This window comes from Lissotriton vulgaris, chromosome 8 (genome assembly GCF_964263255.1).
Source record: "Lissotriton vulgaris chromosome 8, aLisVul1.2, whole genome shotgun sequence".
Lineage (NCBI taxonomy): Eukaryota > Metazoa > Chordata > Amphibia > Caudata > Salamandridae > Lissotriton > Lissotriton vulgaris.
The window spans coordinates 1,355,473,727-1,355,488,931 of NC_141696.1; the positions used below are offsets into that span (position 1 = coordinate 1,355,473,727).

General features: G+C 42.5%; 1 protein-coding gene across 1 annotated transcript in view; it reads right to left on the reverse strand.

The window, feature by feature from the left end:
* PIWIL4 (piwi like RNA-mediated gene silencing 4) overlaps nucleotides 1-15,205 on the reverse strand; it is a 376,427-nt gene that overhangs the window by 168,452 nt on the left and 192,770 nt on the right. The gene's annotated exons all lie outside the window — the stretch shown is intronic.

Below are 15,205 nucleotides of genomic sequence, written 5' to 3' on the forward strand. Positions count from 1 at the left end.
CAAAGTTTGTTCTATACAAATTCCACATATTTACATTTTTACAAATTTACCTGAACCACTGAAATACGTGCTTGATGGACTGTCCATACTGAGAGGAAAATTGAAGGTGCTGTAAATGAATTTAGGATCACTGGACATAAGTGGATGGTACATGGATGTCATGAAAAATATGGTATGAAACTGGCATCTATGGACCTAGACATAGCACCTTTGGTCTATCAGTACCAAATCTTTCTAGATAGAATTGTTGGAAAAAGCTTTTTGCCATTTTTTTAGGGGTGAGTCGTTGACCTTATCAAGTTCTATTACAATATCGATTAAATGCAGTCTAAATAATATACAGCCAAGCACATAGCCAGGTTTCAATTGTTTCTGGTCTTGACAGTGCACCACTTCCACTGATAAAAACTTCTAATAGTGTTTGAAGAAAGGCCTCCTATTAAATTGAATAAAGGCTCAACACCCACATGTTCAAATTTAATCCACAAAAGATTAGGACTTTTAGCAAAACCATAGTGTAATCTATAAAACAGATGTATATGTTTGATCTATGCAGCAGTAAGGTTTTCTTTTTAAGAACGAAGAATCATAACAGTATCCAAGTTGCTAAACACCAAGAATATTTTTTTTCCGGGGTCTACAGCTTGGAATTTTCTGTCGGTCTATGAAGTAAAATGTTTTTTTCCCCTGGCATTTAGTTCATTTAGTTTTATTTATGGATTCATCTTTTTTATTCATTTTTCATCTATTTATTTCATTTATTTTGTTATTCATTTATTCCTTCATTTTTAATTTTTCCATTTATTTATTTATTTAGTTTTATTTCACATATCACACTTCCTCCAAAAACAATTGTTTTTTATTTTAATGGTAATTTGTGTAATTGCCATTTATATTTCTTACAGTCCAAGTTGTGTCGGGGAAGATTATTTGTTCCCAAGTAACGCTGGAAGATTTTGCTGGAGACAATAATGTTGGGTGCATGTTTGCCGACTAAAAGTCTTGTGGAAGCCAGTATTCATAAACATAAAAAAGTTTAATGTTTCCCCAATAGAAACGTTCCACCTTATGGAGAGTTTTGAGCGAATTTGGGAGAGTTTGTAATTTGGTCTATTGGCTGTGTTCACTTTTATGTAACTAGAAAATGCAAAACTGACGGAAGCAACAACTTTATATTAAGTAATTCGTTTTAAAGTTGTAAATTCTCACATGCAGCCGAGAATTTATAAAGGTTCAATCTAAAATATCACTATAACAAGAAGCAGAGCTGTGAGTGTATTCAGCCGCAAAATCTTCCCAAAACCCGTAATGAACAGTTTTACATTAACAAGTTAAGTTGTATAATTTACCCTTTGCCCATTTTATTATGTTTCCTTGGGTGGAATAAAACCCAAGTTTATTCGTATAATTTGGTCATAGCATCAATGGATTAAAAAAAAAAGAGAGACCATGTATTAACCCTGGCAATAATAACACTACAGGGCAAGATGAACAAAACCAATTTGCAAACTCACCGGGTTTGTGAATGAAAAATATTTTCAAACAAAAGCAAAAAAAAAAAAACATTGCACTTTCGACTCATAAAATTAGTTTAGCGACCAATACCGAAAAGCAATTAGGAGGGGGCATAAAATCGGCTTTCCTCCTAACTGCCAATTAGGGACGTATGTGTTAATGCTTTGCAATTGCGGTTGCAAACTATTGACCAGTTACAGATATCTCAGAAGAGATGGAAAGGATTCACAAAGGTGAAGGGTTTCCTTGGGGACCTGTTCTCCTTTTGAGAATTGTGCCAGGCCACCTCAGGGTGAGCGGTAGTGGTCTAGTGAACCACTGACTGACCCCCAGCCCCCAACCCCTTCCGCCCGCCCAATATCTTCCTAAACAGGAAACTTTTTCTTTAGAAAGCAGGGCCAGTTCTTTTAAGGAACATAAATTGTTTCTTTAAAAAAATGGGAATGCAAAGAGGCATGGTGGTCTGTGTCCTGCAGGCCACCATCCCTGTTTTTTAACCATTCACTGTTGGGCACAAATAGGAACCAGTTGAGGTATTTAGTTATTTGGTAGGTCATTCTAAGACACCATGCCACTGGTGATTTTGTCAAATGACATAGTAGTACATGTGCTGCATCAAAAAATCTGACTGGTCGCAAAAAGTCAGTGTCCAATTTTGCAACCAGTCTTTTCGTACATTTGGCCCGTAGTGATTTTCTCTGGGATTTCAGTCATACCATTAGAAGGAAGCAGATATACATTTAAGATACAGCTAAGTATTATCAACCCCAACCTGTTACCTAAATAGTTCTTGCATGTAGAAGTCTTTTCTTTCCTTATTTGTTCACCATGTGCTTTAAGTAACTGGGGTGGAGATTGCAGGGGGTGGGGAAGGAAGGATCATGCCATTAACTATTTTTTAAAACTCTTTTGATTAAGTTTTTTTTATAGCATTTAAAAATATTTATTGGTACAGAAGAGAGAAGCGAGAAGAGCAATTACATGGAAAGTAGCATATGCATCTTTATATGAGACGACAGGGCCAGTTTATGCATTACAATAGGTTTAACATTCAAATATACACGTTGCAACAGTATGGCTAGCCCAGTCATGGGGCCACCATTTGTGGGAGGTCCACATTTGTTTGTTAAGGCCAGGTTCAACTTGTATGGTGGTCCCTGTGCTGCATGACGATATTTGTCAACCTATGAACAAGGGCGAGAGGAGGAGAGGGTGAGGTAAGTTACAAGGTTGGGGAGGTAACTAGCTAGTAGCACGAGGGAGAATGAAAAAGAGGAGCACAGAGAGAGTTTAAGTGTGGGCGGGATGTTCTCGGGGGATGGTGAATTCTGGTAAACCGGGTCCTCCTCTTGGAAGAAATCGAGGAGGGAGACTAGCGACAGAAGTTAGGTGCGTGGGAGGGCGCAATAGGTCTGGCGGAAGTTAACACTTCAAAGAAGAATAGTGAGAAGGCCCATGTGGGAGGGAGGTCCTCTCGTGTCAATCCCAGAAACTGGGTGAGCTTGGTTCCCCAGGCTGCTGCGATGGGTCGATTACAGAGATGCCAGGCTTCCTCCCATTGTAGAGTGTACTCTTCGCTTTCCCCCAGTGTACAAGCAATCTGTGCCATTGTAATATCAAGGGGGGTTGAGTGGCTCTGCAATTCAGGGTGCGGGTTCACTTAGCCAGCAGAAGGGCAAGATTGGCAAATCATGCTCACACTGTGTGGTTCTTCCCCACATATAAATTTCCTGGGTAGTCACTTCCCAGGTGTTCAGTATAGAGAGCTCAGTTATAGTTGCTAGGGTATCATGTACGGCACTCCAATAGCAGGTTATGTTGAGGCATGGCCATAACATATGCAAAAGGGCAGATGATGGGGACTGGCATCTGGGGCATGCAATGTGCGTTGTGGGTAATATGCAGTTTATTATAGAAGATGACAAATAGACCCTGTGCAGTAACATATACTGGATATTCTTAAACCACTCATTACGGGAGGTACTTTAAGAGGATTCTAGGCCCATGTTCCATTCAGTGTTATTAAGGACCTTGTCAGGTCTTCCTCCTATGTTTGACCTAGGTGTGCCAGGGAGGTTCCGACGTGCTCCTTGGTGGCTTTTTATAGCCATGTGACCTGGTGACGCCCTGCCCCCATGGTGTATAGGGTGTATATGGTGGCAATAGCGGAGGGCTCTACATCCCCTGTGCGCAATAGAGCCCGTAATGCCGCTAATAGCTGCTTGTAATGGAGGAACTGTCCTGGGGGGATGTTGTAATCTTAACGCAGCTGGTTAAATGTCGGCAGATGATTGCCTGGGAAAAGATTGCCTACAGTCTCTATGGAGGGAGCGTGCCAAGCAGAAAGGTGGTTGGATACGACAGACTCTGAAAACCTTGGTAGTCCCTGAAGAGGGATGACAGGAGCATAAGGTTGCACGTGGGCCGTGGCACATCTATTAGAAGATCCTGGTGAGGCACTTTCGGGTCACCCAGACATGTTAAGACCGGAAACGGTGTACTTTGACTCTGGGTTGTATGAGCTGATGAAAAATGTCAGGGGGAAGGGGGCCATTCACGGTGCTGGTTTCAAATACATTTTTACCTGCCAACCAGCGGGACACCCATTAGAGTTGCGCCGCAAGGTAGTATGACTCAAAGGATGGAGCACTGAGGCCGCCACGGCTTACCAGCAGCTTTAAATTGTTAAGAGCTATCTGTCACCATTTGCCATCCCAGAGCAGGTCTCTCTGGCAACTAATCTAAGTCCTGCAAGAATTATCTGCTGAGGGGGAAAACCAGAACATTAATGAAATAGTATAATAAGCGGGGGAGGATGACCACTTTTGTGAGGGCAATTTTGCCTGCGAGGACTAGGGGCAGGCGCTGCCAGAATCAAGTTTTGGATTTGAGGGCTGTGAAGGCTGGCCTCATTATATAATCCTATTGTGAATGATCCAAGCGGATGCCTAGGTAACGGAATGCAGCTTCCGCCCAGGTCAAATGCTTGAAGCCAAGGTAGGCAATCTGGGTGGGTGCATCGCTCCGCAAGGGGAAAATGCATGATTTCATCCAGTTGGCCCACAGGCCTGCTGCTGCCTCAAAACCCTGGAAGGTTGTGCATATCATCTTGGTTCTCGTTGTGGTGTCTTGAACATAAAATAGCATGCCATCAGCACAGATTAACACTGCATGGGTAGTTTCTTCTAGGGGGATGCCCAATGTACTTACTCCCTCTGACCGAGTGCAGAGAGCCAAAAGCTCCATGGCAATGGCAAACAGTAATGGGGATAGGGCGGAGGTCTGACATGTGCCACGGTTACCTGGGAAAGAGGTTGAGATTAGGCAGCTTATTCACACATGGGAGAGTGGGGAGGATGATAGCAGCTTCGTGTGGACGAGAAGATGTCTACCGAGGCCGACGGCCCGTAACTCGTCAAATAAGTAGTCCCAGGATAGCAATTCAAAAGTGTTCTCTATATCTAGTATCTGACAAGCTCCCAGGTGGTATCATAGTGATGCCTGATCCATCAAATCAAAAAGCCTTCTCAGGTTATTTGACGTGCTGTGGCCTGGGACAAACCCATTTTGATCAGGGGGCATAGTGATAGGTAGTATCTGGAGGTACCGGACAGCGAGTATTTGGCCCAGTATGTTGTAATCCGTGCCTAGAATCGTAACAGACTAGTAAGAGGACAGTAACTGTCCAGTTTCAGTAGGGAAATAAGGAGGCATTCCAGTAGGGATGTTGAGAGCACGCCAGAAGTGATTGCCTCGTTGTACATGTTGGTCAATTTGGGGGCGGGGAGAGCGGAGAAGCAATTGTAGTACTCTAAATGGAGACCGTCCACGCCCAGTGTTTAATTTATAGACAAGTCATGGATTGCCTTTTTCACCTCATATACTGTAATTAAGTTGTTGAGTTCATCAAGCTCGAGGGAGTTGATGGCAGGCAATGGTAGGGGGGTCAGGAATACCTTGATGACATCGGGGACTGTGTTAGGGGGTGCCTATTAAGTGTTGAGTAGTAGACATGGAAAGCTTGCAGGGTGGCTTATTGGGTGGGTGGAGTGGGGCCTGTGTCTGGGGATAATTCAGTGATCGGGGAGTGTTGGTCTCTTGGGGGGGTAGCCATGCCAGCAGGGGACCAGGCTTGTCCTCTGCGGCATGTATCTGTGCTGTATACGCTGCAAAATTATAGCAGTGAAGGCACTCAATAAGAGCAGCGTGACTGGCTTTGTCTGCCGCCAGTGCCTGGCACACGCCATTATCGGAAGGGGCCTGATGGTTGAGGTCAGCTTTTGGTGTTCTTGAGGTCCATATCCAACTCTCAGTAGACTCTCATAATGTTCTGAATGCAAATGGAGTCCCACTCAATACCTTGTAAAGAGTCCGTGGCGAGATTTTGGGCAAAATACCGACTGATAGGGAGGAGATGGGTGTCACAGAAGATTGGGTCATCCACAACTTCTTGGGGTAACTGCCAGGTAGGGACTGCAGGGAGGGGTGCATTTTCTATCTGTGTCTATGATATGGGCAGAATGATCGGAGATGACTCAGCCTAGTTAGTACGAATGTGCTAGTCGCTGTAGTATAGTTGTGGAACATGGAAAAAGGTTGAGGCAGACATACAAGTCATAGTGTGCTGAATAGTGTGACTATATCCGGATATGTTGATTGTGTGCTCTCCAGGCATCCAATAAGGATCCGTGTTGGATCCACTGGGTGAATTGCAGTGAAAGTCTTGGCACGGGGGCTTGATGGAGCGGTGGGTGGGATCTATTGAGATTAAGGTTGAGAACATTGTTATAGTGTCTCCCAACACCCAGGGGATTCCCAGCCATTGGTCTAGGACCCTAGCCAAGGAGTCTCAGAAGTGGGATTTTTCCAAGTATGAGGAGTAAATACAGCCCAGGAGTACGTGATCGCCATCCAGACGGCCTTCTGCAAAATCATATCTAATTTCCCTGTAAATAACTGTCTTGAGGGTCTGGAAAGGTGTGTCTGGACGCATCGAGAGTAGGGCTCCCTGTGCATATGCGGAGTATGTTGTGCTGTAAATCGTACACCTCCAGTATTTGTTGAGCCGTTGAAGCTCCCTGTTGCTAGGTAGATTTCCTGAAGGAAAGTAATGTGCACACTTTGTCGTTTGATGTGGAAGTACACGGAGTAACGATGGTGCGTGAGTACATGCCGTGAACGTTAAGTGTTAGAAACCTAGTGTGTAGATGGAGCACCATAAAATGGTGATAGACTTAATTACAATTCTTCCCTGAGCACTATACAGTAAACAAACTGAAAAGAACCATCAATGGGTAATTTATTACTAAAGTTTGTTCATAGTACTCTGCTGGTCTCCTATTCTAAAAGCTCTCCAATGCTTTTAGTCCCAGTTGAGCATTTGAGAGCTTTTCGAATAGGAGACCAGCAGAGTGCTATGAACATACTTTAATGTTACTGGAAATGACAAGGATACTCTTAGAAAATTTATTTGAAGACAAGTGTACAGGCAAAAACTGCGATGGGTTCCAGATTCGCTCCGTCTTTTGCCAACCTCTTCATGGGGTGGTTTGAGGCGGAGTGGATCTGGGGCACCAAGGGCAGTAAGTGGATTGATCACATTTACTATTGGGGGCAGTTTATAGATGATTGCCTCCTTATCTGGAGAGGTACAGAGGGTGAACTCATTGAGTTTTTCAATTACCTGAATGCTAATGATGTTAACATGCGATTTACAACTCACTATGATTTGGTTCACCTCACGTTCCTAGATACAGAATTGTTTGTTGAGACGGACAAATTATGCAGTAGGATGTTTCGTAAGGAGACTATTTGTAACACTTTATTACATGCTGAAAGCGGTCATCTGAAGAATCAAACTAAAACAATCCCATTTGGGGAAATGTTAAGGGCAAGCAGAAATTGCTCAGAACAGAGTGACTTTGAGAGTAACTTGGAGGATATAGCATCCAGGTTTAGAGCCAGAGGATATAGTAAGAGAGTTATTGACCAGGCTAAATCAAGGGCACAGAAACTAAAGAGAGAAGAGAACCTTAAAATAAGGAAAAGTCCCTTGAAACTGGGAGATAAGACATAGAAAATTTGAATTATTACAAACTTTGGAGATGGGAGTCACAAATTATATACAATACTTGATAAATATTGGCCCCTTTTGAAAAATGACAAAGACATCTCCCCATATTTGAATGACAAGCCGAGTATCACTTTTAGGAAAGGAGTTACACTCTAATATTGTAAGCCCTAGTTAACCTAGAGTATTGCCTAATGAGAATTGGCTAGGTAATCAACTAAAGAGATTTTATTGATGTGGAAGATGCAGCTTATGTAGGTGGGCAATGAAGAAAATCAAGGTTTTTAACTACAATAATACAGGGATGTATACAATTGATTCATTTATTAATTGTGATACGACCTTTGTTGTATATGTTATTGTTTGCACTTGTACTAAAATTTACGTGGGAAGCACCATTAGACGGCTAAGAGATAGGATGGTTGAACATTTTCGAGCATTGAAAAATGGGGACACAAGGTACCCAATCTCAGCGCATATGGTGTAGAATTGTGAGGACAGTGATAATCATAAACTCAGCTATCATGGTATTGAACATGTTAAATTGGATAGGAGAGGTGGCAATAGAATTCTCAGATTGAGACAAAAAGAGGCTTTGTTGATTAAGAAATTGAAAGCAGTAGAACGGGGGTTGAACTTTGATAGTGAACTGCAATACTTCTTAGGACAATGAGAAAGAAATGCACATAATAATGTATCAAATGGGGGGTGTTATTACCTATGTAATACATATTGGAAGTCTGATGTGAAATGTATAAGTGTACTCAGACTGTGTTTATGATGAACAGGTAGATGCGGGTACTTAACACAGAAATTTGTAGACTTGTATAGGAAATGATATCAAGAGATAGCATTTAATTAGTTTTATGTGGACTATGGATAGGTAAAATGCCTACATTGGATAAATTATGTTATATGTTTACTGGTAGATAATATACCTTCTACATAAAGTGTTATTTGTAATGTTCTAGTGCCCAAGTTAAAGATGGTAATAATTTTAAATTTATCTTTATTGGAACATTCTTCCTTTCCGCTTTATTCCAATCTTAACTCTTTGATTTGGTGGACTTTACCCTTATCTCTACTATCACGATGAGAGCATACTAATATTAGTAGTGACTCTCAGATGGAATTTACAATCAAGGGCTTTTTAGAGATTAGACTGTGGATACTATTCCGTTTGGCTCAGTTCCTAGAAGTCAGATTCTTGTATTTGAGGTTGCGGGTTGGATACTGACTTACTGAAGAAGTATGTGTGGCTTACATTTAAAATAAGAAAACTATTTAGTATTTTGTTTTTAGAATCAATTATGACGTATGTACTATGAATTCTGTTGAATGGTAACAGATAGTAATTATTGGAGAAAGGTACCGGGTTACATTATGGAGACGGTTTGTTTAAGTTTTTGAGGACTGACGGCTGCAGGTATAATAGCTATGGGTGACGGACGGTGAACAATATATGAGTTTAGATCGTACAATTGAACTACACGATAAGAAAGTGTAAAAAACGTTTTGAGGCACACCACTTAAATCTGACAGATTTCGGAAATGATAAAGTACAATTGGTGATAAAGGGACGGACAATAGTTATTTTTAAGGTTTTTAACATACACAACCACTCTTAAAGATGGCACCTGTCATGAGGGTTCGTATATAAGGGTCTGTAAAATGGCGCACGAGTAGTACGCGACTTGGAACTGATATACTGTTGGGACGGACACGTCGGAATATGGTGAGTTATAATATGAGATGGTATCGATATTAAGTGGGCTAAAGTAGTTGTATTTGGTTGAGAGTTAGACTCACTTAGTGGACATTAATTGTGTTTTCTTTTAGATCACGTACTCGTGAAGTATCGCTAATCGCCATCGACTGTGCTAATAGAGAATTGTCGTACATTGAATTAAGGTGAGAACAATTGTATTACTGAGAATGCAGTTTATTTGACCTAAAGGGCATTTGAAGATTTATCCTTTTAAATGGGAGTGTGTATCACTTGATTTTGCAGTAATGCTGACACAGCTAAAATTTTACATACAAAATGAAAGGGGAGTTGCGAGATACTCTTTACTAGTACAGAGACAGACCTGGGTATAGCATGTGTTGTGAGCAACGATAATTATTGGTCGCAAGAGATTACTATATCACATGGCGTGTTAAAATAATTGGACTATTTCTAACATTAGGGACAATACATAGTGTAGAATGGTGAAGTAGGAATATTATATATACGCACTCGAATGGGGGCGTCTTGTTCGGGACTTTTAGCTTTCTTAATATTGTTATGAAAAACGAGAAATAATATGAATAAGGAATGTATGTAAGAAGGAGAGGAATTACATCTGTTACAAGGAGTGATTGGTGACAACTGGTGTATTTTGTTTCTTATAGGTTCAATGGTTAGAGCGTGAATAAGAGTTAATAGACAAATAGATTTTCTTTTACAGAGTGTTGGTGGATTACTATGTATAAAACAATTTGGTAACAGGAACTAGGAAGAACATTGAAAAATTGAGGTGATTTATGCTTCTTTGACTTCAAGTATCTTTATTATCTCTTGAGTTCCGCATTCACAAGGTTGATTATTGCCTCTAGTAAACTATTTTGCGTGCTTTCAGACTCCAGTAAACTATTTTGCATGCTTTTCATACTTTTTATACTCTTACCAGTGGTGATTTAGGACTTTGATCTTATACTTTCTTCCTTTATATACTTGGATCTGGAACTTGGTTCTATTTCTATAATGATCTTGCAGACAGTAATAATTGTAGAATATAATTAGACTTATTTTATTTATTTTGGGTTACAGCCCTGATGAAGTGCATGAGAAAACACGTGTTGGCTGCGCGTTGGGATTAGAGGACTATAATTTGGAACAGTTGATATATTTTAATCGGAAGGAGAATTTTGGTTGGATTTGATTACATCTTGGAAATTGGATGAATTAACATTTGAAGAAGGACTTGTTTACCAACTAAGGATAATTCAAGCACGGCTGTACCAACAATTACAAAACAAGGACTTGCAAAGTAAATACTTAAAGATTGTTAACTTTGGCCCGAACTTTTCAGTAGTGCGTTAAAGTCTGAACCTTGTTACCATAAGTGTGTGTTTAGTTTTTATAAAATGGTGATATGTGGAAGTGCAATGGAGCGATGTGCCAATAAGTGGGATCCCATTTCCTGTACCCTCTCCAGCCCACAGAAAGTGACATATTGTGTTACCTGTGCTGTGGGGAAAACAACCATAAAAAACATATTAAGAAACTTGAATAATATCAAGAACCCACAGCAACTGGTAGCACGCTTAAAAAGTATTTTGTATAACAGCCCATAAAAAGGAGGTGATAAAAAACAGTAACCATTATATAGAGGAGGCGGGCAGAGAGTCCATGTCTTTCGCAGTCTGGGTAGACAATCCTTATATGATGGGTTGCAGGGGAGGCTGGTGCCAACCCTGTGCCACTCGGAACTGCAATGGACTTGTAGTGAGAGAAAAGAAGGGTGCTGGGGCTGTTACATGCTGCATAAATAGCAGGTTGGTTCGAGAAGTTTTCCGCTGGGTCAAGCAGTCCCTGAAATTGGCAGCAGAACTGGGCAGAGGAGATGTCAAATGCTGGGCGACTGATGGGCCGGGAAACAGTCCTGTATAGCCTGAAGTGCAGGAGGTGTCACCGTCCCCACTAAATCAGAATCTGGTAGAGGCAAGGCCTGGCGTATCCTGAGCACCACTACTTTAGTGGATAGCTTGTCAGCTCCTCTTGTGAGGGTGCATTGGTGTGTCCCCCCGGGATCTGTCTATTGGGCGACCACTATGAGCTCACCGTCTTTTGATGCTGGCTGGCCTCTATGTCCTTTTCCATTGAGGAGCATACACCTCCAACTAGATGGCACTCGATTCAGTCCCAGGCTAAAGTAGGCTCTTTAAAGAAGTGTGCTGGTCACGGATGACTTTCAGTTTTCCTGGGTAGAGTAGGGAGTACTGGACATTGAAGTCTTGGAGCTTGTGCTTCACGCTTAGGAAGTGAGGTACTGGGTTTTTCAGAACCGGTACTAATCCGGTAACCCAGCGGTGTCAGGGCAACACCCAAAGACCCCGGATTCCCCTGTCTTGGCAAGCAGAGACACGGGATACTTCTTGATGACGTCAAAGACCAAAGTTTATTGGTTGCAACCAGGGACAGGGATCTACGAAGTACACACGGGTAGTTCGTCAGAGACTGCACACTTAGATAAACGGAGCTCGGTCTTTTATGCCGAAAAATCATGCCTTCAGGCAGCATTACAATTTACATTTGGTGCATACAAACTGACCAATAGCAACGTAGCATTTCAAAAGTAGCAAATGACGACAGTCAAAGGCAATCCCATTTTCCGTTGTCCAGCCCACCAAAAACGATCGCACACATGCTTGGTTTCCTGTTCGATCAGGCCGGACAAACCCATCATAAACCCTTCAACCCAGATCGATGATCAAGTCGTAAAGGAAAGGCAGAAACAGATGGAAAGGAGAAAGAGGAGTGGGAACGGTGTACCATAAACTCGGACACGTCCTGCCCTTTGATCTTTATCAGGCCAGCTGCTGAACAAGGAACTGGCTCAGCGGGATTTGCCCCAGGCGAGGAGTCAGTTCGGCCAGGTCAACCAGAAGTCAGCTAAGGCGTACGTGTCTCAAGAACTTTCTCGGCAGCAGTCATCGGGCCTATGTTAGGGCAACCACACAAAATGGCTGCCACATACAAAATGGAACCCGGAGGTTTAGACTAAATCCTCGAATACAGAGTGTTCTCCTATATCGGTTCATACGAAAACACTCAGACACGTTACACTCGCCATTTGCGGTCTGTTGAGACCAAAATCGTCCATTTCCAACGATCTTTATAAATCGGGTTCGGAACTATCGAACCCAATTCGGGACCAAGGAACCACAGACCCTCCTTTTGCCCTACCATAGGCAATAAACCCAGACCCATTATAATCTGAATCCGGGTCTATATTCATCAGGTCATCGATATGCTGCTGTAGCATCATCCTATTACTATGCATCTCTCTCCGGACAGGTTTCCGTACACACAAAGTAGCATAAAGGCCACAAATAGCCAGAGAACACTGTACACAGAGACAGAACATGAACAGGATTGCTAAGACCATCCCAATGACCATCAAAATCTTCCAACACCAAGTGGATATCAATCCCCATAACCATCCCATCAAAGACCAATCTCCTTTGTCCAGATGGACAGAATCGGAGATTTTGTGCAATTTGGAAATGGCCTGGAAGACCGATGGAGCATTGTCTGGAATAAAAACACAGCAGCTTGATTGAATCAATCTACATACTCCACCTCGATCTGCTAGAATAACGTCTAGGGCAACTCTATTCTGAAGTGTCATAAGTCTATCCGACTGGAGCTCAGCAGTCAAGTTACCAAGGGCACCGGCAGTCTCAACTATGGTGGACTCAACCACTCTCGTAAGCTGACGAATATTCCTACTGTTAGCCTTAGGTCCCCAAAACGGCAGAAAACCCTTAACGAAATCTCCCAATTCTTGTCCTGCAGTGTCTTCTTGGCTAAAGACACCTCTAGCAACTCTCGTCTTGTGGTAATCTGCCGCAGCTGTAAAAGTGGGGGGTAACAGAAAGCAAACAAAACATGTGCCCGAGAAGTCGGGGGGCAACCATGTATACGCTTTGTCATAGAAAACAAAGTAGGTACCCTTAGCAGCTAAGAAGGCTGGGGAAGACTGAGACGGAAACACATAAGTCTCAGCGCAAACACTCTTCCCTAACTGAGCCTTCGGATTCTTACCGTTGCCCTGCAGACAATAGTAGCCTTTATGGGGCACTATCCAGATCGGTAGAGGACTTTTCGCTCGCTGGTTAATACTCAGACTAACTCCATATCCAGTGACGTTCCAACCACTATATGGTTGCTTCTCATCTTTCGGAATAGTCTCGACTGCATTAGTCCCTTTAATCATGTCAACTATGCCTCTAGCTAGAGGAATATTCTTTGGATTGTCCTTCGGTGAACGTAGGGGGTGGACACTGTGGGCATAGATGAACATGGTTCTGTAAGCTCGAATCGAACCATTTAGACTGAAGGGCAAAACTAAATAAGGAATACCTTTATCGGTTGTATGAGGCATCAAACCACAAATCCAGCAGTTCGTTGTATTAATCACTAACTGATGCTGGTGCAAAAGCTGTATGAAAGAATTATTAGAAAATTCCAAACGTCTAACTACCTCATATTCGGGCAAAGGATGAAAAGAATGAGAAGAAATAGTAGGTGAAGGTGTAGGTTGCACAGTGGAATTAGACGTCATTTTAAAAACAAATGCTACATAACCAGCTATGAATATTACGAAACTCAATAGCAAAAACAAACATTGTATCAAAAAGCATTTCTTTGACATTATCTTGCATATACGTTTTCTAAAAGTCAGTGTCTGTACAGGTCTCTCCAACTCAAAGAAATCCATCCTAAACTAAATGTGCTGCCCGCGGTGGTTGGTTGATTCTGCTTGAGAGTGCCTCTGCTGCACCCAGGAAGGCTGCCTCGGGCCAACAGAACCCTCGACCTAGTGTCTCAGGCTTACACTCCCAAGACTGGTAGCAACCGCGACCCTAGCAGCAAGAACCGGATGGCAGTTCAAGAAAAACAAAAATGAGTAGATCCTTGGTGGAGAGTTAACCTGCAAACAGTAAAAAAAAATCACCTTTATTAATATTTTTATTTATCCATAATTCTCGATCTCAGATTATATCGATCTCTTCCGGATTGTTCTTGATCAGTAAACAAAAGGTGAGGCTCTGTAGTGTCCAATCGCTCTGCAGGAGGTATTGATGCTTGTAAAATTTGATCGCTCTCCTTTTCTGAACTAGTTCCAATCAAACCGGCATCGCTGAACGGCAAGAACCGCGGCACTGATTCTGTCTCAGAGTCCGCAAGACCTTCCTGGACCCACTTGTCATAGGGCAAAGGCAAAGGTGCCTTTTTGGTATGCGAGCCGTGGATCCAGTTGTGTTTTCCATGCACTCGCACCGCAGATCTTGTAGACAAAAGGACCTGATAGGGCCCAGTCCAGCGGGGTTGCTCATTCTTCGTACGCTGGAAGTTCCGGACAAAAACCCATGCACCGGGCTCAATAGAGTGCCCTGGATCCTCTGTAGCTTGAGGAAGACTATTGTGTACCTGTTGGCGTAAAACACTCATTTTAGTTGTCAATTCACGCAAATAGTCAAGCAAAACAGGGTATTCGAGGTCACTAAACCTCGTCGTTCTTGGTACGCCCCAAATATTCGCCGGGCGACCAAACACAACCTCGTATGGACTCAAACCCATTCTTGAATGTACAGTCATTCGGGTGGACAAAAGTGCTAATGGCAAGGCATCTGGCCATTGTAAACCAGTGCTTTCTTGAATTTTGGCCAACTTCAACTTAAGGATGCCATTATAGCACTCGACTAAACCAGCTGATTGGGGATGATTTGCAGCGTGGAATTTCTGCCTGATCCCGAGACCCTCACACACTCTCTTCATAACTTGACCCACAAATTCACTTCCGTTATCACTCCAGATGATTCTCGGCATTCCAAATCTCGGGAAAAACT